Below are 25,940 nucleotides of genomic sequence, written 5' to 3' on the forward strand. Positions count from 1 at the left end.
ACTCCCAGGGATGAATCCAGACCTGGCACCATGGGATCAACAATTCCATCCTGACCAAAAGGGGGAAAAGAAGTGCAATTAATAAAGTATCAGTGGCAGAGAGAATTCAAATAGTCAAGAGGCTACTCTTGAGGTTGCTCTTATGCAAGCTTCAGTTAGACCTTGTTACCTATCATAACCTGTCAAACCCCAACTAGGACCATTCCAGCCAATCCTAAAGAACACTTAGGGCAATATATAAGATTCCACAAGGGTTCCATGCACTACAGTAACTTTCCAGAAACCTACAACCTCCAGATGGGTCCCCGGTCCAGATGAGTCCTGAAACCTCCCAGCCTCTCCAGAACATCAGATAGTTCCATCTCCCTACCCCATATTAGTAACAGGCCCTTTCCTATGAAAAATTTAGAATGGCCATAGCCCCAACACCCCTAAAGAGAGGGATGGAAAGATCAAAGGTGTTGGTGGAGTTATACAGAGAAGACAGGATTTAACAAATGGACATGAGTGCTGAATCATTAAACTGATATCTCTTTTAGTCTCCAGTATCTTAGAGCAGCTAGAAGTAAAAACCTAAAATTGGGAAATTGTAACCCAGGTCAAAGTCTGAAATATGTTCTACAATTAATTGTGCTGCTGTGCTTTGAAATTTATAGCTTTTTTGTATATATGTTATTTTTCACAAAAAAAAAAGAAGGAAAAAAAGTCGATTGTGATGATAAAAAAATATTTAAGCCCTCTAGCCTCTTATATTCTGAAGCAGCTAGAAGGAAAAATATGAGATAGAATAGGTAGCCCATGACAAATCCTGGGATCTGTTCTATAACTATTTGTTAAAGAGCGCTATGAAAACTATTGCTTTTTAATTTCTTTGCTTTGTATATACGTTATACTATACAATTAAATAAAAGTAAAAAATAAAAAAGATTCCCTCTGTGATGATGATGATGATGATGGTGATGATGATGGAAGACAGAGGGGCAAGCAGAAAGCTAGACACTGATGGGTGAGGGGAAATGGAAGTAGGAATATCCAGTACAAATTATCCCTCTGTGGCCGTACAACCCTAGGGAGACAGGTTAGGAAGACAAGCAACCAGGGAGACAGAGAAACAGAGAAAAGAAACAGACTGAATTAATTACAACTCTTGAAGAGGGAAGGCAGGAAATAGTTATAAATATGAAAGGATGACTCCCCCTTATCTGGATTTCTCTGGAGCATATGGCATTCCCAAACACTGACCATCCCTCCAAAAAAAAAACACCTCATTAAAAAACACCATTTTTTATAAACTTTAAATAAACATACACTACTATGCACATGTATGTTTACTTCACGAAATCAATATAATCTAGTTTTCCTTTATTTAATGACTGCCTGATAACACATTAAAGTCCAATATCTATTCATTTCTGAATCAGAAAGCTGTCCAAATACTTATACATCTCCAGATTTGCCAAATCTATTAACTATTGAAACACATTGAATAGTTTTAGATAGATAAATACACATATAACAACCATCCATCCATGTGACAACGGCTACTAACAAACAGCCCAAAGAAGAATTTTCCTGACCTGTTCCTTTGTAAAATACATTCTATTTATATTGCGTACAGCCAAAACTATATTGTAAGCACTTTAACCAGAGAAAAACTTGAACTCAATGAAAAACAGGAAAGCACTACTACAAAAATATTGGCAAGTTATCTAGCAAATTTCATACCCCATCCCAGCATCTCTGGACCAACTACAAACAAACATAATTCATTAAATGTATGGCTTACAAACTTTAATACATATGGTTGCTTTACCATCAGTTATCTGTTTTTTAAGGACTCAATACACATTAAACTAATATTTATTTACCTCTTGTTATGTAAGACACACTGTTCCAGATTCTGAACACATAGGCTGAATAAACAGCATTCCCGCCCTCGGGGAACTTGAAATATAGCTCAAGAGAAAGTAAAGTAAACTGACTCATGTATTAAAATGTGACAAGCCTTACAAGAGATATACACATATTATCTACAGCAGCACATAAGAAGTACCTCAAACTCAAATTTCTGGGGATACAGTGAGGGTTAAAAAAAAAAAACTTACACAAAATCCTTCAATATTAAAACCAAACTAATCAACTACCAGAAGTAGAATACATAAATAAAGAATAACTAAGATTATGTATTTATAACTTAAAAAGTTTCTTGACTTTTACCGCTATGCAGTCTATTCTTTTAAACTTTTTTTATTGTGAAATAAAGCATATATATTAAAAAGCAATAAATTTCAAAATACATTGTAACAAGCAGTTGTAGAACAGTTTTCAGTTTGGCATGGGTTACAGTTCCACAATTTCAGGTTTTTCCTTCTAAAAAAAGGACTAAAAGAAATATCAATATAATGATTCAGCAGTCATACTCATTTGCTAAATTCTATCTTCTCTAACTTTTCCTTCTCCTTTGATTATTCTCCCAATCTTCAGGGGTATTTGGGCTCTGCCCATTCTAACTTTTTAATGTTGGAAAGGGGTGTCAATAAAATCAGATAAAGAGATGAAACTAGTTGATGTTCTTGGAGAGGCTGCCCCTCTGGGTTTCAGGACATATCTGGCCTTGAACTACCTGGAGGTTGTAGGTTTCTGGAAATTAACCCTAGTGCACGAAACTTTTGGAGAATCTCAGATAGAGTCCGAGGTATTCTTTAGGGTTAACGGGAATGGTTTTGGTTGGGGATTGGCAATTGGCAATATCCAGCTGGTAATTAGCAATATGTAGCTAAAGCAATTAGCAATATTTGGCGGTAATTAGCAATATGTAGCTGAACCTTGCATATTGAACCCTCTCCAGAATAGCCTCTGGACTATATTTGAACTCTCTTAGCCATTGATATACTGTTTTTTTACATTCCTTTTCCCCTTTTGGTCATGAAGGCATTGTCCATCCCATGGTATACGGTCTATTTTTAACTTCAGATTTACATTTTTCAAGAGCCATTTATTTGGTTTTATACATAGCCACAAACAAAACTAGTTTATTTTATCTCTCAATGGATATATAATGCTACAAAAGAATAAAGCCAGAATAATTGAAGTAATTGCAAACAGATTACTACACAGGGAGTTTATATAATTTTAAAAAACAAAATATGTGCAAAAAGGAATAGATTAAAAAGGTAATCACTTAGTTTGAAAATAAATATATAAAACGTGGTTACAACAACATTATATCACATATATAAATCATTAGACATTTTATAATGTTGCATAAAGAGAATGAAGTATTTATGAATAGTAGAACATAACTCACTTAGGTAATATAAGTTTCCCAAAAAGGTTTCATGCCAGTGTGCAGAAAGCTGTATAAGATCCCTCTTATTACATATTCATATTTTCCCTCTAAAACCTTAAGAGAAGAGCAAATCACTCCAAAGGGAAACATACAGCTCCATGTGTTTTAAAAAGGAATAGAAAATAGCACATATAAACAATGACCAACCCAGTAACTATCACACCCTAAGCACCCACTCTGTGGTCTCTAAATACCATTTCTCATTATAGGGCACCAAGGTTTCTCATTAAAGGGCACCAGGGTTTCTCATTAAAGGTACACAGAGAAATGGTATATTCCAGATTTAAGACAACAAATGTATAAGATGAGCCTAAGATTCTTGCATTCCAGAAAAAAGAAAGCTATCAAAGGTTACAATATTCATATCATGAAGACTCAGGACCCAATCTGAAGGGGCTCTCATTTGCCAAAAATGGAACCACCTAAAAATTGAAAATAATTTTTTAAATTAAGATACATGAAAAAATATAATTAACAAACTTGATTAACTTACCTATAAATTTCACTGCACCCAACAACTGCAGCACATTCTTTTCAAATATACGTATTTTCAAATTTGATTACTTGCTATATCAAAAAGCAAGCCTCAAATACCTTTCAAAGAACTGAAAACATACAGATTATGTCTGAACACAGTACAATTAAAAGAAATCATCATGAAAAAGATAATTAGAAAACCCTTATGTGTCTTGAAATTAAGAAATACATTTCAAATAACCTATGGGTTGAAGAAGTAACCACACTGGCAATTTGGAATATTAAAGTTTTAACTAAATGATACTAAAACACTATTTATCAAAACTAGACGTTTACAGAGAAAATGTATAGCTATAAAACACAGTTGGAAAATCAAAGAGCTAATCACCCAATTGAAAAAAAGGAGTAAACCAAACCTAAAGAAAGGAAACAAAAAGCAGACATAAACGACATGGGGACAACCAAAACATTGGGCCAAGCCCTCAATCTTGGGGTTTGTGCCTGTAAGACTTATCCCAGCAAAGGACAGGCTAAGCCTACTAAAAATTAGGCCGACACGTCACCCCCAGAGAGCCTCTTTTGTTGCTCAGATGTGGTCTCTCTCTTTCTCAGTCAACATGGCAGGTGAGGTCACCTCTCAGTGCCCTCCCCCACTCTATGTGGGACATGACTCCCAGAGGTGTAAACCTCCCTGGCAACATGGGACAGAAATCCTAGAATGAGCTGGGACTCGGCATCAAGGATTGAGAAAACCTTCTCAATCAAAAGGGGGAGGAGAGAAATGAGACAAAATAAAGTGTGAGAGGCTGAGAGATTTCAAACAGAGTTGAGAGGTTTTCCTGAAGATTGTTCTTACACATTATGTAAATATCACCTTTTTAGTTTATGGTGTGTTAGAGTGGTTAGAGGGAAGTACCTGAAACTGTTGAGCTGTGTTCCAGTAGCCATGTTTCTTAAAGATGATTGTATAATGATATAGCTTTTGCAATGTGACTGTGTGATTGTGAAAATCTTGGGTCTGATTCTTCTTTTATCTATGGTATGGACAGATGTGTAAAAATATGGATAAGAAATAAAAAAATAATAAGGGCAACAAAGGTTAAAGCAAACTGAGTAGATTGAAATACTAGTGGTCAATGAGAGGGGGTTAAGGGGTATGGTTTGTATGAGTTTTTTCTTTTTTCTTTCTTTTGCTGGACAGATGCAAATGTTCAAAAGATGATCATGGTGATAAAACACAACTATGTGATGACACTTTGAGCCACTGATTGTAACCATTTCAAGAACGTTTATATATGTCAAGAATGTTCGTGTTTTTTTGTTGTTAAAAATATATATAGGCTCCTATGGGGGGGAAAAAAGAAATAAATGACATAGAAAACTAAAATACAAGAGAGAAAATCAACAGTCAAAAGTTAATTATTTGAAAAGAATAATTAAATTGATAAATGTCAGGTGAAACTAACAATGAAAAAAAAAGACACAGCAGAAACAACCAATATCATGATTGATAAAGGACATATCATAACAAATCTCCCAAACATTAGAAATATTCTAAAAGGAAATTACAAGCAACTCTATACCAATAAATATGAAAATTTATACAAATTAGACAAATTCCTGGAAAAATACAAGATGAAAGAAAAAATGAGAATAATCCTTTTGACCCAATAATTCTAAAAACATTCCAACAAAGAAAACTCCAGTAGATTACTTCCTAGTGAAGTTTAGCTATTTTTCAGGCCTTAGAAATGTAAACTTGTAACATAAATTCCCTTTATAAAAGCTGTTCCATTTCTGATAAATTGCATTCTGGCAGCTTTAGCAAACCAAGACACCTATCTTCCATTTTCTCCTTAAAAACACTTCTTATACTTTAAGAATATAATAGCAGGGTCCAAATTTTCCTTACACCAACTAAATAAGCACTTTGAATAGTGTGAATGATAATGTCCTTAACTGTTTATAACACACACCGTGGGTTTTCACAGTAGCCAAAATGCAATTCTTAATTAGGCAAGTATGTTGAAAAGGGATGTAAATAACAAGATTAATGTTTCTGCCTACCAAAAGAAGAGTATTAAAAAGGGGTGTGAATTTTTCCTATTTGGAAATATTATTATTAGAGACAGTTTCAAGACATATCATTTGCCTTAAAGATGACAAATCTGTGTAGTTCCATTTAGAAAGAAATCAATGAAGGTGATTGTGACTCCTTTCCATGAATGATACACTGGTTATTAACACTGAACTATTTCAGTTTAATGACCTTTTGTCTCATTTATGACCAAATGACCCTGCCTTTCAGCTACAGGTTAAAATTTTTAAGCAAGCTAGACTCTAACTTTGTTGCTTCTTAAGTGACTGCCATTAATTAAGTAGTGCTAGAACTTTTCAAGTTTTTGAGGAAAAAGTACTTAAATAAAACCCAACTGGGCGGGCCGCGGTGGCTCAGCGGGCAAGAGTGCTTGCCTGCCATGCCGGAGGACCCCGGTTCGATTCCCGGCCCCAGCCCATGTAAAAAAACAAGCGAACAAACAAAATATAATAAAAATAAAGATGTTTCCCTTTCTTCCTCCCTTCCTTCCTTCCATCCTTCCTTCCTTCTCTGTCTTTCTTTCCTTCCTTTCCTTCCTCTTTAAAAAAAAAAAAAAAAAAAAAAAACCCAACTATAATATCTGAAAAAAAAGGTGTTTTATGGTTAAGGTTAATGGGCTAGGTCCTAAGCCAATAGTATTCATAGTACTGAAATATAATAGTTCCTACTGAGTTTCTAGTAAGAAAATCCATCATTTCACTATATCAATCTATATTACCTACTCAAAAATTAACCATATATTTATTTTTTATTTCCCTAGAGAGAAAAAGAATTTTTAAGGGGGGAAAAAAAAGAGCTTAACTTTTGTTCTTAAATTTCTGGGTGTGCATCCTCTTCACACCCAAATAAAAACAGATGAAAAAGTAAGAGCAGAGTACGTAGGGATGTAGTGGTGGTTACACAGGTGTATACAAAGGTTAAAGTTCATTGAGCTGTACATAAGATTTGCACACTTTAGTGTATGTAAGTTGTACATCAATTTTTGAAATGAGGTTGTGTTGCCTTCCACTGTTACTAACTGTTCTTATATACACTTTCAATTTGAATTCAAAGAACCCTGAAACAATATTCTGGCATAGCCAGAGTACTATATGTCTCATTTTGAGATGTTTTAAATAACTGACAGGAGAAAACAGATGTATAATATTTAAAAGAATATGCTTATTAATAAGCAATTATTCAATTAAATTGCTGGGTCCTATTTATCAACACATAGCACAAGAGTATTAACTGGACTTTTTTCAAATATTTATTTCTCCATCAGCCATAATAATTATGCTGTCAGAGTATGAACTTAAAAATTTTCTCCATATCAGTGTTTTTCAACTGTCTTTGGAGGAGAAACTAAACAATTTTTTCCATGTATTACCAGTGTGCAGTTATCTAATTTTCTCACAACCATGATCTTAAATTTAATTAGCCTTAGCTAATAAAGTCCATGAACTTTTTGGTTTGACTCAGAAGTTTCATTTTCTCTAATCATAATATATAATGCAAAAAATTAAAAACATTCATCAATGTACCTCTACTACCATACCAAATACTGGGAGACACTTCCATAAATTGTTTCACCCCCCCCCATGTCAATTCTCGAAATATTTACTTTCCCTATCCTGATGCAGCATGATGAGATAAAAAGAATATTAAACTTGCTGACAGTATACCTCAGTTCAAGTCCCCATCTCTACTCAGCACTAGCTGTGGACTTCCAGACAAACCATTGGTTATCTCTGGACATCAGTTTACTCACAAAGGTAAAATTAAGAGGCTAAGTTAGTAATTAATGAGATTCCTTGCGGATCTAATATTCTACAATGTAATAGCCAATTTTACCTCTTGTCCAAATATTGCTGACATAATCAATACAATGCAAAAAAAATGTAAGTTATAAGGTATCATCTTTCTTCAGAGTAATATATTGAGGGGGAAAAAAGAACATGAGACAACTTACAATAACCACAACAAATAGCAAAGCATATTAGTTTTCTAAGCTTTTTCAAATCCAGTTGAAGTTTTACTTTATCTCATCAGCACAAATAGCCTGCCACACAAAAATATCAATTAAAGTAAGGAATCAAAACAGTACTTATATATCTGAAATATTTTATTACAACTGAAATATATATATATTTTTTGATGGAAAGGTATTTTCATTGAGTATGTGTGTAAGTTTCTCATACAATCGGTTTGGCTTAAGCAATGGGAATTCATTTGCTCTTGGTTTTGAGCAAATAAGGTGTCAGCAAAGCAATGCTTTTTCCTAAAGACCATTGCATTCTGGGTCTGGATGCCAGCAATCCCTGGACCTTGGCTTTTCTGTCACATGGCAAGACACACGGCAGCCTTTCTCTTCTTCCTCTAACATTCACTCTCCCTATAAGGGACTCCAGTAATCCAGATTCAAGTACAACTTGTTTTAGTGGAGTCACTCCTTAACTGAAGTAACATCTTTAAAAGACTTTACCAAAATGTAGACTAAGACCAAGTACAGGAACATTTCCAAACTGGGGTACACAATTCATTCCACGACAGTATGGGTCTGCCATTCAGAGCTGTGCATCATCTTCCTTGCCTAAACCACAGCTATGAGAAATCATCTGAGATCTCTACTGTTGGTTCTTTCAAGCGAAGAAAGAAAGAAAAAAAAACAAACCCACAAAGCCATCAATTTAGAGAATCTTAGTTATCTTATCCACACCAAGACCCAAGAGATGATTTGGATGAGCCCATATGGATACCTGCAGAAGCAGTGGTTGCATTACAGAAAAGCCCTGAGCTTAGAGAACCAAAATTTCTTATATTGGGCTATAAGTATTATTCTGGAGAAAGATACTCTATCTTCCAAGGCTGTTAATTAACAAATACCCTTGAAAAGATAGTCCAGAAAGAATGACAATCAATGCTCTGTTTGCAAGATATGCAGAAATGCAAGAAGTTGATAAGGAATTGTGTCTTTATCAGAACAGTCTGTTCACCCCTTGTCTATCTACATCACTACCAGCTAATATAACACTTTATAACATTTCACTTTACACTATACATGTGTTATTGTTAATAAAAGATCTGTTAATGATTCACAAGCCATTCCTAAGAGATTTCATTTTCACAAATGTCAACTCAAAGTTGTGATCAAGAAAATTTTTTATCTGCTTTTAAACAAGTTGAAGAATTTTTTTAGATACAAATTACACCTTGTCCTCCAGTCTTAATTACTGAATGATTTTTGCATTGAAATTAACCATCACACAAAAAGCCTCAAGAATTACTGATTTGGTGAGTGCTTAGAAAGGGTACATCTTGAAATTACAAATACTTGCCCAGCAAGCCACAAAAGTCAAGAAAGTCAGAGAGATTTAAAAGTTTTTCTGAAGTTACATGAATTGTAACTTTCATTTGATATTATAGGAATGAAATAAAGATGCTCTGTGTTTTAGTGGCAAGAATATTAAACTCTTATTTAAAAAAAGACAATGAAGTGTATAGAATCATGCCTCGTATAACATACTATTCTTTAAGCCATCTCATAAAGATCCCATCTTGGTCTACGAAAGTACAGCCACTTTAAACTTCACCATATTGTTTTTTTTTTCCCCAATCTTTCCAAGCTATACCACAATCCTATGCCCAGAGCCACACAGTAGACTACAGTCTATGAGAGGGGTGGTGTGGTCTCCTTCTCTGAAAAAGCCAAAAGAAGACATTATAATATTACTTCATTTCAATGTATGTTAGTTGTTTTACTATGCCAGAGCTAAAATATCATTATGAAATCCAAATTGAGAAACTTTAAGGATTCCAAAAGTCTTTCTTATTATACTAAAGTTTTCTGCCTAGGGCCATTTTTTTTTTTTTAAGTATTTACATGCTACAAGCAGAAAGTGAAATAGACTATTACGGTACATACTTAGAACACAGCACAATGTTAAGGCTCCAGCATATGTGATTTAAAGAATTAAAACTGGAATTTCAGCTGTTTCTCCATTTGGGGAATCATCTTACAAAAACAAATCAGGGGGCAGGCCACGGTGGCTCAGTAGGCAGAATTCCTGCCTGCCCTACCAGAGACCTGGGTTCGATTCCTGGTGTATGCCCAAGTAAAAAAAAAACAAATCAGAGGATGAACAAATATGTTTCTACTTAATAAAACTTAGATGGTGTGTCAGGTTAAAGTATTAAAATTAAGAAAATTAGCTGCTATTTTTTCATGTCTGTTTCAACCCAGCTCTTGGAGGGCTTGGGCTGGGGCAGCCAAAAGATCAAAGGACATGTCAGGCATGAAGTTAAACATCAATTTTAATTAGGACTTACAGGACAGGATCTTCCACTATGATGGCCGGACACGGAATATGGGAGTTAATGCTCCACAAAGAAGGTAGGGATTGGGGTTGGGGTGAGGTGGTAGTGCAAGAACTTATAAGGGTTTAGGACAAAGTATAAGAATAGAGTTTCAGCAGAGTCTCATGACACAGGGCTTTGGAGTTTTGTATCAACAGAGCAACCAAAATAGGCTAACTTCAAATAAGGAAATGATATGAAAGCTAATTTCAATATTTTTATAATGCATTTATATAATGATATCAATGTGAGATACAGAATATAAAATGCCATCAATACTATAATAAGAAAAAAAATACAATAGTATAATATTTACCTTTTGTTTCTGGGTAGGCATTTTAACTTCATTAAATAAAATCTATCATGTAAATATTATGCAAGAACAGGTTTTGATGAGATTCATAAGGAAAAGAAAATTGTTTAATCGGAAATGTTATCACTCCCTACCTCAATTCTAGTTCGGATCCCATTCTCCAAGATGCTTTCTTTGAACTCCTGCTTTATCTCTTCTCACCCACTATCAAATGAAGGATTTGTAGTCAACTACACGATTAGTACTAAGAGGAGAAGTATATATAAAAATATCTCTTTGAGCAGTTGACTGATGTTTCCATTTGTCTGATGATTTTATAATCTATTGCAGTTTTTATAAAGCAAATGCACTTCTGACACAAGCAAGTGATAAACAACTTTCTAAGGTATGTTACCACAATCAACCAATACTGACAACTTAACAAGGGGAAACTCAGGTGTTTACAAATTTTAAACTATTAAACCCTACTTCTCTACCTCATTATCTATTTGTTTTTATAAAATTCTAAGTCAAGTGCAAAGCTTAAAAATATCTTTTGATGGTAAGTCTTTTGAGTTCAACAGTAAGAAAAATATATACATATATCTCAACTACAATATAGGAATTGTTATTCACCAGAACAAATTAATTAAAACGCATAACCAAGTACCTTCAACATTTCTAGCATAAAGGAAAGAAAAAGGATACTAAATAAACAGAAGATAAAAATCCCCATCTAGGAAAACAGACAATTAACTAGGGGGACTAAAAACACACATGAAACAAAACATTCATTAATAAAAATCACTATATAATTAAATACATGGTACACTTATCTTTTCTCCTATTATTTTTACTCAAAATAAGATGGCTTGGGCAGGGCGGGCCGCGGTGGCTCAGCGGGCAAGAGTGCTTGCCTGCCGTGCCGGAGGACCTCGGTTCGATTCCCGGCCCCAGCCCATGTAAAAAAACAAACAAACAAACAAAATATAATAAAACAAGAAAATGTTTAAAGATGTTTCCCTTTCTTCCTCCCTTCCTTCCTTCCATCCTTCCTTCCTTCTCTGTCTTTCCTTCCCTTCCTCCCTCTCTCTTTAAAAAAAAAGATGGCTTGGGCAGGCCACAGTGGCTCAGCAGGCAGAGTTCTCGCCTGCCATGCCAGAGACCTAGGTTTGATTTCTGATGCCTGCCCATGCAAAAAAAAATTAAAATAATATGGCTTAAGAAAAGAAGATAAAAGCATCTAGGTTCTGATTTATATCCCAAAGGTGCATTCATTAATCTAAGAATTTTTTACTCCCATTTACATGGTAAATAGAAACTAAATTAAATGTGAGTTGTATTTAACATTCTTATTTCAACATGCTTCCGCTGTACACACTGTACAATTTTAGCAACTGCCATCAGAATTCCTCAATTGTTCATAGACAAGACTGCTTTAGGCAAGGCTAGGATGTTTCTGGCAAAGAGAAATAGGAGGAGCAGGATATAAAACATGATTTTAAAGTAATTAAAAAATACTAAAATTTCATTTCCTCTCAAGTTTCAGATTTAGTATTTCAACACAACTTCTGGTACTCACTTTTGCTGCAGTAGCCCCAATTTACTGACTTTATTGGAACCAAGAGTTGTTTACTACAAATGATAATGAGGAAATCCTACAACGCAACAACAAACAAAAAGACAAACACTCCAATTTAAAAATGAGCAAAAGACATGAATAGACACTTTCCAAAAAAAAATACAGATGGCTCAAAAGTATTTGAAAATATACTCAACTTTACTAGCTATTAGGTGCAAATCAAAACCAAAATGAGATATCTTCTCATACCTACTTAGAACGGCCATTATTTAAAAAAAGCAGAAAATTACAAGTGCTGAAGAGGCTGTGGAGAAATACGTACACTTATTCACTGTTGGTGGGAATGTAGACTCGTGCACCTGCTCTGAAAGGTAGTTTGGCGGTTCCTCAGGAAGATAAAATCCAGCAATCCTATTCTAGGTATATACTGGGAATAAATGAAAACTGGGACACAAACAAACATTTGCAAACCAATGTTTATGGCAGCATTATTTACAGCTGATGCTAATAAATGTCCATCAACTTATGAGTAAAAAAAACCAAACTGTGGTGTGTATATATATATATATATATATATATGCCAGTTTGAATCTATTATGTACCCCAAAAAAGCCATGTTTTAATCCTAATCCAATCTTGTGGGAGCAGCCATTTCTTTCAATCCTAATTCAATATTGTAGGGCAGAAACTTTGATTAAATTATCTCTATGGAGATGAGACACACCCAAATATGGGTATAATCTTTTTTTATTTTTTTTTTTACATGGGCAGGCACCCGGGAATCGAACCCAGATCCTCTGGCATGGCAGGCAAGCATTCTTGCCTGCTGAGTCACCATGGCCCGCCCTGTAGGTATGATCTTTTGATTAGATGGAGATGTGACTCCGACCATTCCAGATGGGTCTTGATTAGATTGCTAGAATCCTTAAAAGGGGAAACATTTTGGAGAAAACATAGAAATGACAGAAGCCTCAGAGCTGACAAATGTCAGAGCAGAGTTGAGAGTCAGAGAACAGGGACACAGATGTTGGGAGATGCTTGGAACACAGCTTATGTTGCCATGAAATGTTAAGCAAGCCAGAACCTGGAGAGAGCCAAGGGATGCTAAGAGATGAAAGCCAACTCCAGAGAATCAAAGTGAGGAACCCCCCAGGAGCAGAGGTTGAAAGCAATGGAGCCCAGGAGCAAAAAGGGGACAAGCAGATGACAGCCACATGACTACCCAGCTGACAAGTTTTCCTGACCTAATCGCTTTCCTTGAATTAAGGTATCTTTACCTGGATGCCTTAGATGGACATTTTTATAGGCTTAAATTGTATACTTGTAACTTATTAAATTTCCCTTTTTAAAAGCCTTCCCAGTTCTGGTATATTGTATCCTGGCAGCTTGCAAACTAGAACAACGTATGATGGGATATTATGCAGCTATAAGATGGAATAAAGTCATTACACATGCAACAATGTGGATGAACCTTGAGGACATTATGTTGTGCAAAATAAGCCAGAAACAAAATTACAAATACTGTATGGTCTCGCTAATATGAACTAACTATAATGAGCAAACTCTGTGAGTTAAAGTTGAGAATACAAGTTATCAGAGAGAGGGTAGAGATTAGGCATTTGATGCTTAAGGAGTACAGAATGCTTAACAAGATTAACTATAAAGATTCAGAAATGGATAGTACAATACTGTATAACAGTAGCATAATACTGTAAGTATAATGAGCAAAGCTGAGCATGGGTAAGGTTAAAAGAGGAAGGCTAGGGGCATGTATGGCACCAGAAGGAAAGACAGAAGATAAAAACTGAGACTGTATAACTTAGCAAAACCTAAAGCAGACGATGATGGTGATTAATGGTACAAACATAAAGTTTTTAAATGAGGGAGGACAAATGTATTTGATCACTGCATAGTGTTAAAAAGTGGGAAAGTATATGCAAAAAATACAATTAATGCAAACTAGGGTCTAAAGTTAACTGTAACACTGTAATATTCTTTCATGAACCGTAATAAAGGTAATATCCCAAAGTCAAACATCTTGCAAGAGGGGGATATAAGGGAGGGATATGGGGTTTTTCTTTTTCTTTTCTTTTTCTTCTTCCCTATTTGCAGAAGAAATGGAAATGTTTCCATATAGATGTGGTGGTGAATGCATAACTATGTGATTATACCAGCAGCCATTGATTATACATTTAAGGTAGACTGTATGGTATATGAATAAAACTGTTGAAAAATAATCAGAGTTGGGTTTGAATTTGGTGGCAGTGGTCATATGTCCACCTGTCCCTCTCAGCTGGAGCAGCCTTGTTTATCTCTGCTCTCGTTTTGAGACCTGCACCCTCCACCAAAACACCATGGCTCTGGCTAGGAAGGGCGGCAGACAGACCACCAAGACCAACTATTGCAGAGCCAGAAACTTGCCTCCTTTTTCAAAGACTTTGACTGCAAAGTACAAATGCAATCCAAACAAATTCAGACAGACAGGTAGAACCTCCTCAAGGAGATGAACAACCTGTACAACACCGAAATCTTACAGCTCCCCAAGGCCCTGCACAAGATGAATTGGCTGGACTACTTCACCTTTGGAAGAAACAAGCAGGCCTTGAAAGAAGCAGCAACAGCTGACATAGATATCACAGAAATAAACTAACTGCAGAAGCTATTCAGACACCCCTGTAATCTGCCAAAACATGAAAAGCAATACAAGTGGATGAAATAGTGGAAGAAGAAAATAAAAATAAGAATCCTCAAACTGCAAGAGTCAAATGGCATCCTCTGAGGGCAGGCCACAGTGGCTCAGCAGGCAGAATACTCGCCTGCCATGTCAGACCTGGGTTTGATTCCCGGTGCCTGCCCATAAAAGAAAAAAAAAAAAAAAAGTTGTCCTCCATCTAAGTAGAGAACCCAGTTCATACAGGAAAAGGAAAAAAAAAAAAAGGTCAAGCTGATGGGACAGAGACCCTAGCTGTGGGCTGAATAGAGTTGTCTATGGTGAAACCGACTCTAGGCCTGACACCAGGTTTGACTTAAGGTTTGCAAGACCCTAGGCCTGTACACTCCAGCAGTCATAGACAGGATATCTCAGTGAATGTATGGCAGTTCCCTTGCCAACAGCCAGGATATCTCAGTGAATGAATGGCAGTTCCCTCGCCAACAGCAAAGAGATTTTCCTTACTGTACTAGTGAAAGGCAGAGAGAGTGTGCGATCATCGGCCAGTGACTTGCAGACAATCAATATTACACAACTGGATCCAGAAGTCTTAGGAAATACTAAGAAGCTCTCTAGCCATCTTGCCAAGATCTGCCACACCATACAGATCTATAAATAAGGCTGCTACTCCAAGAAGCCAAACCTGACAGGATGGACTTTCAATGGGTACTTCTTGGACTCTAAAGAGACCTCTTCTCTTCACGCTTTTTGTTTCTTTGACTGTGAAGTTCAACAGCAGGGAACAGAGTTCCCAGGATTCCTCTTGAGGAATTCAGGAAGAGGGAAAGGGGAAGTACATGGTTCCCCAATCAATTAAAGCTTTGCTAGAGCTTCTAGTGTCACATCTCTCAACCCAGGTGACCCTAGACACTGCCTACTACTACTTCATGTCATTCTCCGAGCCGAATTCTCATTCCTGCCCTCAGAGCTGCCTTTTGCCTCCCGTAACTCATCATCCTCTTTTCTCTGCCCTACTTCCAGTCGAGGTATAAGGAAGAACCTCATGTTTTGGGAAGACTGCCTATCCACCCTCTTCAGAGAACTCTCTGCATCTGGCACTTCTGTGCATGCTTGAGGCTGGGGGTGGGGGGTTAGGCCTAGAGAAGTGAGAGCCCTGGGCCATAAGAGAGCAGCAGGGAGGGCTACACAAAACAGGCCAGGACAGAATGGAACATATGACACCAGTGACCACAGTAGTACACCTCCCCCTTCGCACACCACTCCTCTCTTCTTCTTTCTGGGTTGGGTACTAAATGGTGCCCACCCAATATCACCACCCTGACCCACATCCAGCAAACCCCACAACCTGTGCCCCACACCTACACATTCATGCATCCACATCCAGACCTCCCTGGAAACCTCCCCCTGTGCAAAGACACACCCATGCTCTGACCTCCCTATGTTCCAACCCCTGTGCCCCATACCTCACTCCCTGATATCTACGATCCCCATGCTTCATGTACCCACCCACACCCTGCCTGCACAACAACCTCCATGCATCCACACAGCTTCCTCTATCTGCTTCCTGCCATGTCCTACCTCTGTGTCTCCACTGCTGCAACCTGTTCCTAAGCTCTAAGGCCTGCCTGAGCTGCACCTCACCCCCACAGCCCCTGCACTATACCTCCACAACCTGTGTGCCACAACCCACACTCACAAAAACCAGTGTAGCATCCCTGACCTGAGCCTATACCTGCACCACAACCCATCACTGCACTGTTCTGTCCCAACAATGCCCTGCATCCTGCTCCACAGCCATCCTCAAATACCAAGTTTTAGACTACTGAAGGAAATCAACTTCCAAAGTGACGTTAGATATTCACATGCCTCAAAGCCAATAGAGGATCACTAAGCATATGAAGACGCAGTCAGATAATAACCTTGCCTAGTGACCAAATTAAAACACCAGAGGAAACACAGACTTTGGAATAATTAATCAAAGATGTTCGCATAACTCTACTAAATAAAATCAGTGGGATGGCTAATGACTTAAAGAAGATCAGCAAGATACTAGAAGAGCATCTAAGGGATTTGAAAGAACAAATAGAAAAATAGCAGCTATCACAGAGATTAAAGATGCTATAGATCAAATCAAAAATATATTAGAAACTCTCCAGAAACCTACAACCTCCAGATGGGTCCTTAGACTAGATAAGTCCTGAAACCTGTAGGGGCAAGTCTCTCCAGAACTTCAACTAGTTCTACCCCCTACTCCTTATTAGCAACAACTTCTTTCAATATGAAAAAATTAGAATGTGCATAGTCCAAATAACCTGAAAGAAAGATTAAAGGTGATGATGGAGTTATTAAGAGAAGGCAGGGTTTAACAAGTGAGTGTGATTTCTGAATCATTATATTGTTTCGTTTTTTTTTTTTTTTCAGTCTCCAGTGTCTTGGAGGAGCTTGTAGTAAAAACCTAAAATTGTGGCATTGTGGACATTACAATGGTGGCTCAGTGGCAGAATACTCACCTGCCATGCCAGAGACCCAGGGTCAATTTCCAGTGCCTGCCTATGCAAAAAAACTCTGAACTCTGTTCTACAAATAATTATTGAGATATGCTTTAAAATGTATTGCTTTTTTGTATGTGTCATTTTTCACAAAAAGAAAAAAAAATGTTGATTATGATAAAAAATACATATATTCCATCTAGCCTCCAATATTCTGGAGCAGCTAGAAAGAAAAATATCAGATGATGGAATGGTAGCCCATAACAAACTCTGGGATGTTTCCTATAACTACTCATTGAAGAGTGCTCTGAAAATTATTGCTTATTTCTTTCTTTGTTTTGTACTTATGTCATGGTATACAATAAAAAAGGTAAAAAAAAAAATTATTTATATATGTATATGAGAGACACACAACAGCAGACCTGAAGAGGCAGAAAAAAAATAAGCAAACAAGGGAACAGGACAACTGCCTTTGAACACATAAAATAGCAAATGGCAAAAAAGATGGAAAAATCTGAATTGGATCACAGGGAAATGATGGATAAATCAAAGGACACAAATATAAGAATCATAGGTGCCCCAGAAGAAGAGAAGAGTAAAGGGCTAGGAAGATTAGTTGAGAATATAATGGGGGAAAACTTCCCAACCCCTGTGAAAGATGTAAATACGCAAATCAAAGAAGTCCAACAAACTCTAAATAGAATAAATCCAAATAAGCCTACCCGAAGACACATGGTAATCAGTCTGTCAAATGCTGAAGAGAAGCAGAAAATCCTGAAAGTGGCAAGAAAAAAAACAATCTACTACATACAAGGAAACCATATAAGACTGAGTTCAGACTAATCAACTGAAGGCCCACCATGGAGGTGAGAAAGCAGTGGTATGATATATTTAAGAATCTGAAAAACAAAGACTTCCGGCCAAGAATTCTATATACAGACAAACTGTCATTCAAAAGTGAGAGGGGAGTGGTAGGATGGTGGCTCAGTGGCAGAATTCTCGCCTGCCATGCCAGAGACCTGGGTTCAATTCCTGGTGCCTGCCCATGAGGGAAAAAAAAGTGAGAGAGAGATTAAAATTTCCGATACAAATAAATGTTGAGAGAATCTGTCAACAAGAGAATGGCCCTACAAGAAATACTAAAGGGAGTTCTGCTGGCTGAAAAACAAAAAAAGAGAGTGAGGTCTGGAGGAGGGTATTGAATGGAAGAATATCAGGAAGGGTAGCTTAAAGAATAAAAATAGAAAGAAGGAAAAGAATATATAGATGTCATAAATAAAATCCAAAGGATAAGATGGTAGATTCAAGAAATGCCATTATAGCAATAACTTTGAATGTTAACAGACTAAACTTACCAATTAAAAGATACAGATTGTTAGGATGGATTAAGAGATATACTCCAGCTATATTCTATTTACAAGAGACTCATTTTAGACCCAAGGATACAAATAGATTGAAAGTGAAAGGATTGAAAAAGATTTTCCACACAAGCAGTAACCAAAAGAAAGCAGGAGTAGCTATATTAATATCAGACAAAATAAATTTTAAATGTAAAGACATCATAAGAGACAAAGAAGGACACTATACATTAATAAAAGGGACAATTCACCAAGAAGAAATAACAATCATAAATGTCTATGCTCCCAGGGTACATGAGACAAACACTGGCAACACTGAAGGGAGCAATAGATGATTCAACAATAATAGTAGGAGTATTCAATACACCATGCTCTTCTATAGATAAAATAACCAAACAGAAGATCAACAAGGAAATAGAGAACATAAACCATTTGATAAATGAATTAAACCTAACAGACATATATAGGTCATTACACCTCAAAACATCAGGATATACATTCTTCTCTAGTGCGCATGGAATACTCTCCAGGATAGGTCATATGCTGGCATATAAAATAGGTCTGTATAAATTTTAAAATGTCGAAATTATTCAAAGCACTTTCTATGATCACAATGGAATGATGCTGGAAATCAATAACTTCCAAAGAAGGAGAATTTTCACAAATACACGGAGATTAAATAACACACTCTTAAACAACCAGTGGGTCAAAGAATAAATTGCTAGAAAATTGATGGCTATCTGGAGACAAATGAAAATGAGAATACAACATATCAGAAATTATGGGATGAGGCAAAGGCTATGCTGAGTGGGAAATGCTTTGCCCTAAATACCTATATTAAAAAAGAAGAAAGAACAAAAATTGAGTACTTCACTGCTCACCTGAAAAAACTTGAGAAAGAACAGCAAACTAACCCAAAAGCAAATAGAAGAAGAGAAATAACAAAGATTAAAGCAGAGCTAAATGAATGGGAGAAAAAAAAAACAATAGAAAGAATAAAAAAAACTAAAAGTTGGTACTTTAATAAAATCAGTAAAATCAACAGAACACTAGCAAGGCTGACAAAGAAGAAAAAAAAGATGCAAATAAAATCAGAAATGAGTGGCAGGGGTTGTTACCACAGACCCTGAAATTTTTTTTTAAAAAATCATGAGGATACTATGAACAACTATACACCAACAAATGAGACAACTTAGATGAAATGGACAAATTCCTGAAAACACTCAAACAAGCTACACTGACTGAAGAAGAAACAGAAGATCTCAACAAACCAATCACAAGTAAACAGATTGAATTAATCATCAAAAATCTTCCTACAAAGAAAGCCTAGGGCCAGATGGCTTCACAAGGGTATTTTATCAAGCATTCCAAAAGAACTAACACCAATCCTGCTCAAACTTTTCTTAAAAAATAGGGGAAAAGGAATACTACCTAACTCATTTCATGAAGCTAATATCATTTTAATACAAAAACCATGTAAAGATGGTATAAGAAAGGAAAACCACAGGACAATTTCCCTAATGAACACAGATGCAAAAATTCTCAACAAAATACTAGCAAATCAAATTCATAACACATTAACAGAATTATACACCACAACCAGTGGGGTTTATACCAGGAATGCAAGGACGGTTCAAGACAAGAAAAATCAATCAATGTAATATAGCACATTAACGAATTGAAAGAGTAAAATACATGATCATCTTGATTGATGCAGAAAAACCATTTGGCAAAATTTAACATCTTTTTCTGGTAAAAATACTTCAAAAGGTAGTATTCCTTTTGAATGTAACTTCCTCAATGTGATGAAGGGCATATATAAAAAATGCACAGCCAGCATCATACTCAATGGTGAAAGACTGAAAGCTTCCCCCCTGGGGTTGGGAGCAAGGAAGGGATGTCCTCTGTTGTCACTATTGTTCAGCATTGTACTGGGGGTTCTAGCTTGAGCGGCTGGGCAGGAAAAAGGGATGAGGGGTATCCAAATTGGAAAGGAAGAAGTAAAACTTTCATTATTTGTAGATGACCTGGTGCAATACTTGAAGGATCCTGAGAAATCTACAACAAAGGTACTCAAGCTAACAAATTCAGAAAAGTGGCAGCACATAGATACAATGTGCAGGAATCAGTAATGTTTCTATACACAGCAATGGCCTAACTGAAGAGTCAATTAAGGAAAGAATCCATTTAAAATGGCAACTGAGAGAGTCAAGTATCCAGGAATGAACTTGACTAGGGACATGGGGGGTTTATGCATGAAAAACTACATAACATTGCTAATAAAAATCAAAGAAGATCTAAATAGACGGAGGGACATTTCCTGCTCATAGATAGGAAGGTTAAATGCAAGGTCAATACTGCCCGGATTGATCTACAGATTCAATGGAGTACCAATCAAAATTCCAACAACCCACTTTGAAGACTTGGAAAGGCTGGTTACCAAAATCATCTGGAAGGGAGAGAGACCCCTAATAGTCAAAAGTACCTTAAAAATAGGAGGGAAGAGGGTGGAGTAATACTTCCCTGGTTTCAGTTTATTATGGGACTGCAGTGGTCAGAGCAGCATGCTTCTGGCCCAAGGATAGAGGTACTGACCAATGGAATCAAATTGAAAGCTCAGAGACCACTAAATCTATGGTCAGCTGATTCTTTGACAAGGCCCCCAGGTCCACTGAACTGGGACAGAACAGTCTTTTCAATGAATGGTCATGGGAAAATTGGATAGCAACAGTCAAAAGAATGAAAGTGGACCCTTACCTTACACCCTATACAAAGTAGATCAAATGCCTAAATAAAAGAACAAGTACCATAAAGCTCCTGGAAGAAAATGTAGGGAAGCATCTTCAAGACCTAATAATAGAAAGTAGTTTCCTAATCTTTACACCCAAAGCACAAACAACAAAAGAAAAAAATAGACAAATGGGAATTTCTCAAAATCAAATGTTTTTGTGCCACAGAAGACTGTCAAAAAGGTGAAGGAGCAGCCAACTCAATGGGAGAAAATATTTGGAAATCACACATCAGATAAAGGTTTAATACCCTGTACACATAAAGAAATCATACAACTCAACAACAAAAGAACAACCAACCCAATTATAAAGTGGGCTAAAGATATGAATAGACATTTTTGTGAAGAGCAAATACAGATGGCTAAAAAGCATATGAAGCTATAGGGGAAATTCAGATCAAGACTGCAATGAGATACCACCTCACACTTATAAAAATGGCTGCTATTAAATGAACAGGATCAAGACTGCAATGAGATACCACCTCACACTTATAAAAATGGCTGCTATTAAATGAACAGGAAACCACAAATGTTGGAGATGATGTAGAGAAATCAGGAAACTTACGCACTGCTGGTGGGAATGTGTAATGGTATAGCTGCTATTAAAAACAGTTTGGCAGTTCCTTAGAAAACTAAATATCAAGATGCCCTATTACCTGGCAATACCACTACTAGGTATATAACCAGAAGAGCTGAAAGCAGTGACACAAACGGATATTTTCACACCAACATTCATAGCAGCATTAATCACAGTCACCAAGGGATGAAGGCAATCCAAGTGCTCATCAATAGATGAGTGGATTTACAAAATGTGGTGTATAATATAATGGAATATTATGCAGCAGTAATACGAAATGATGTTCTGAAGCACATAGACAAGATGGATGACCTTGAGGATATGAGGCTGGGTGAAATAATGCAGACACAAAAGGATAGATACTGTATGATTCCACTTTTGTGACCATGGTAAAGGTAAAATCAGAGGCTTACAATACAGAACATAGGGGACCTAGTAATACACAGAAGCTAGAGATGGGTAAACAGCTAGCTAATGAATCTGAAATTAAATGTCAAGGAATAGAGAAAAGTGAAGGCTGTTCACTAGTGGGTCTATAACTAATATTACTATAGTGAAAGTGAACATGATTGAAAGGGGACGCATAGACCCACGTGTCCCACTGATTAACACTACAAATATAAATAAGATCTTGCACAAACTACTCCAAAGGTATGAATCTTGTATAAAGAATGTATAAGTTTGAGGTATGAGGGAAAACTGCTATTGCCTGCTATGGGATATGTTTAAGAGGAAAACATCAACAGTACCACAGCAACACCAGGGGTAAATGATGGAGGGAGGGACAAAAGTTAAGGGGAGGTTTGGATTTTCTATTTGCTGAGGGTATGTTTATTGGTTATTTTTCTCTTGGGAACAATGAAACTATCTAAAATTGAGAGTGTTGATAGACATTGACTTTGGACATTATACATGATGCCCAATGAATGGAGGGGGCTGAAGGATGCACTGACTAAGAAGTAAATTGGTGAATGATGGTGTAAACATTCGATCAAATACTGTGCTACAAAAAGGGACGAAGATGTGAAGCATGCATCATTGTGGATGAGTCTGTGGGACATTTGGCGAGACAAAATAAGCCAGGAGCAAATATTGTATGGTCTCATTTAGAAAATGCTTATAAGAAAACAGGGGCCTTAATTGTAAGCTCTTATAGCAGTCACATTTATTTCAAGTAGTAATTGTCATTTCCGGATTTTGAAAGACTTGTTTTATATATATATAACCTGGTATTTAGAGAGAAGAATGAAGCATATCAGGTCAGGATTAAGGTAATTCAGAACACAGGGGTAAGGAAGATATCATCTGTATTTTAGAACCTCATTTACTCTTTGAGATCGAAGGAAGAAAGTTTTATTTTGTCCAGAACCTAAATTTTCTATAGCACATAATCTAACTCAACCTGTCTAGATAGATCAAACAATCCAAACATAGGGAGCCCCGAATAAGAATGAGGGCCTTTAATCCTGTATAGCTTAATGTAATGCTGGAAACATCCCAGAGTATATTAAGCAGATAATTACAAAGTATTGGCAATGTCCTTTGAGAGATGGAAGAAAAAAAATATGGAACAATTAAACTTTACCAGCAGGGAAATCCCTGATACTGTATTAAACATTAAAGACACCCAAATCAATAGGCCAAGCCCTTGAACTTGATTCTTACTCTTGTGAAGCTATGTATGTAGCAGAAAAGCTTAGCCTCCCTATAAGTATTCCTAAAAGTTACTTCAGGAGGACCTCTTTTGTTGCTCAGATGTGGTTTCTCTGTCTCTAAGCCCAACTCTGAAAGTGAAATCACTGCCCTCCCCACTACATGGGATATGACATCCAGGTGTGAAAATCTCCCTGGTGACACGGGAGATCACTCCCAGAAATGAGCCTGGCCCTACCACCATGGAATCAACAATGCCATACTGACCAAAAGGGGATAAAGAAGTATAATAAGAAAGGTATCTGTGGCTGAGAGAGTCCAAATAGAGTCATGAGGCTACTCTGGAGATCACTCTTATGCACACTTCAGTTAGACATGGCTACTTATCATAGCTTGCCATCCCCCAACCAAAACCATGCCTGCCAATCCTAAAGAACACTTAGGGAATTATATAAGATTCTACAAAAGTTCCATGCACTAGGGCAACTTTCCAGAAACGTACAACCTCCAGATGAGTCCCTGGACCAGATAAGTCCTGAAATGCAGAGGGGCCAGCCTCTCCATTACATCAACTAGTTCCAACCCCTTATACCATATTATTGACAGTCCTTTGGAACATGAGGAAGCTAAAACAGCATAGCCCAAATATCTTTAAAGAGTGGGAAAAAGATCAAAGTTGATGGTGGAGTTATACAAAGAAGGTAGGGCTTAACAAATCAGTATGACTGCTAAATCATTATATTGATATTTTAGTCTCTAACATCTTAGTAGACTAAGATAGAAGTAAAAACCTAAAATTGTGGAACTGTAACCCATACCAAACTCTGAAATCTGTTCTACAACTAATGATTGTGATATGCTTTGAAATTATTTTGTGAAAAATAACATTTTTCACAACATTTTTCACAAAATAATTCACAAAAAAGAAGGAAAAAAAAGCATTTACCATGTGCTCCCAGTGTTCAGGACAGGCATTAAATAGAATAATAAAAAAAACAGAGAAATTAAAAAAAAAAAGCCATCATTTCAGTGGAATAGAATTGGGAGTGGGGGACAGGTATCAAGTAACTTCTTATAAGCCTTTTGTTATTTGCTTCTCCACAAGGTATGTATTACTTTGATTTTAAAATATTTTAAAATTTTAACAGAATTAGATCTACATATACTGTGATGAGTAGATGTCCAAATTCTATAGTGAAATAAAAAAGCAAGTTGCATGATATGTTAATGTTTTTGTTTGTTCTTAATTTTTTTTTATTAATAAATAATTTTTTTTTTTAAAAGCAAGTTGCAGAACAGTATGCTTAGTATGGTACAATTTGCGTTAAAAAAAAAACAGAACTAGATATATTGGCACCACGCAAAGGGACTCTATGAATGTGTAGCAAATAGTGAACAGAGCTTATCTCTTGGGACCAGGATTATAGGAACTTTCCCTTTCAAAGTCATAACTTTTTATAATGTTTGATTAAAATTTAATGAGCGTATATTTTATAATTAGCAAAAAGAATAATTAAAGAAAACCAAAAATAAATTAACTGTGATTCCCATTTAAGAAAAAACTGGAAACAAGTTAAATGTCCATCAATGAGTAAATGAATAAATAAACTGTAGAATATTCATTCAGACAATGGAATAACAGCCATCAATAAGAAGAAACAATCTAAAACAAAAGGAAAAGGATAGAAAGGAAGGAGGGTACTACAGGTGGAGAGAATGGTAATGTGCAGAACAGAGGCAGAGAGGAGCAAGTCATGTGGAGGAGATGACAAAATTAGTGTGCCTGTAACAGCAAGTCCATATACGGGAATAAAAAAAAAAACATTTTAAACAGGGTAATCTTCCCATCTGATGCAAATATCCATTTAAATTTTACACTAGGATCCAGAATAGTAATTTTACCCAGTTGGTGCTATAAGATAAATATATCTACATTTAAAATAGGAAAAAAGAAAAAGTCTTTTCTTTCTGTTGAAAAAATATGAATGCTTACAGTCATCAGCTTCAGTTTCTTGGAGGTTGTCCATAGCATCTTCTCCCAAAGAAAAATAATTGTTAAAACATAATTATAGCTAAGCAACATATGGACTTGTGGTGCAGCTGTCATGCTCCCGAAATTACAAAAGCCTTTATATTTTCCAGACCTGGAATTCTACAAGTGATCGTTATTTTAGAAAACAAGACTTAAAAAATTTCAGAGAACTAATCAGTGAAAACAAAAATTAACTTAAAACTTACTACTTAACATAGCATCAAAATTCTGGTCTTAAC

General features: G+C 36.3%; 1 protein-coding gene and 1 pseudogene across 6 annotated transcripts in view; one reads left to right on the forward strand and one right to left on the reverse strand.

The window, feature by feature from the left end:
- OSBPL8 (oxysterol binding protein like 8) overlaps positions 1–25,940 on the reverse strand; it is a 271,517-nt gene that overhangs the window by 214,603 nt on the left and 30,974 nt on the right. The gene's annotated exons all lie outside the window — the stretch shown is intronic.
- On the forward strand, positions 14,488–15,462 carry LOC143642727 (borealin-like; annotated as a pseudogene).

The sequence above is a fragment of the Tamandua tetradactyla genome, chromosome 7 (assembly GCF_023851605.1).
Source record: "Tamandua tetradactyla isolate mTamTet1 chromosome 7, mTamTet1.pri, whole genome shotgun sequence".
In the NCBI taxonomy this organism is placed as follows: Eukaryota; Metazoa; Chordata; class Mammalia; order Pilosa; family Myrmecophagidae; genus Tamandua; species Tamandua tetradactyla.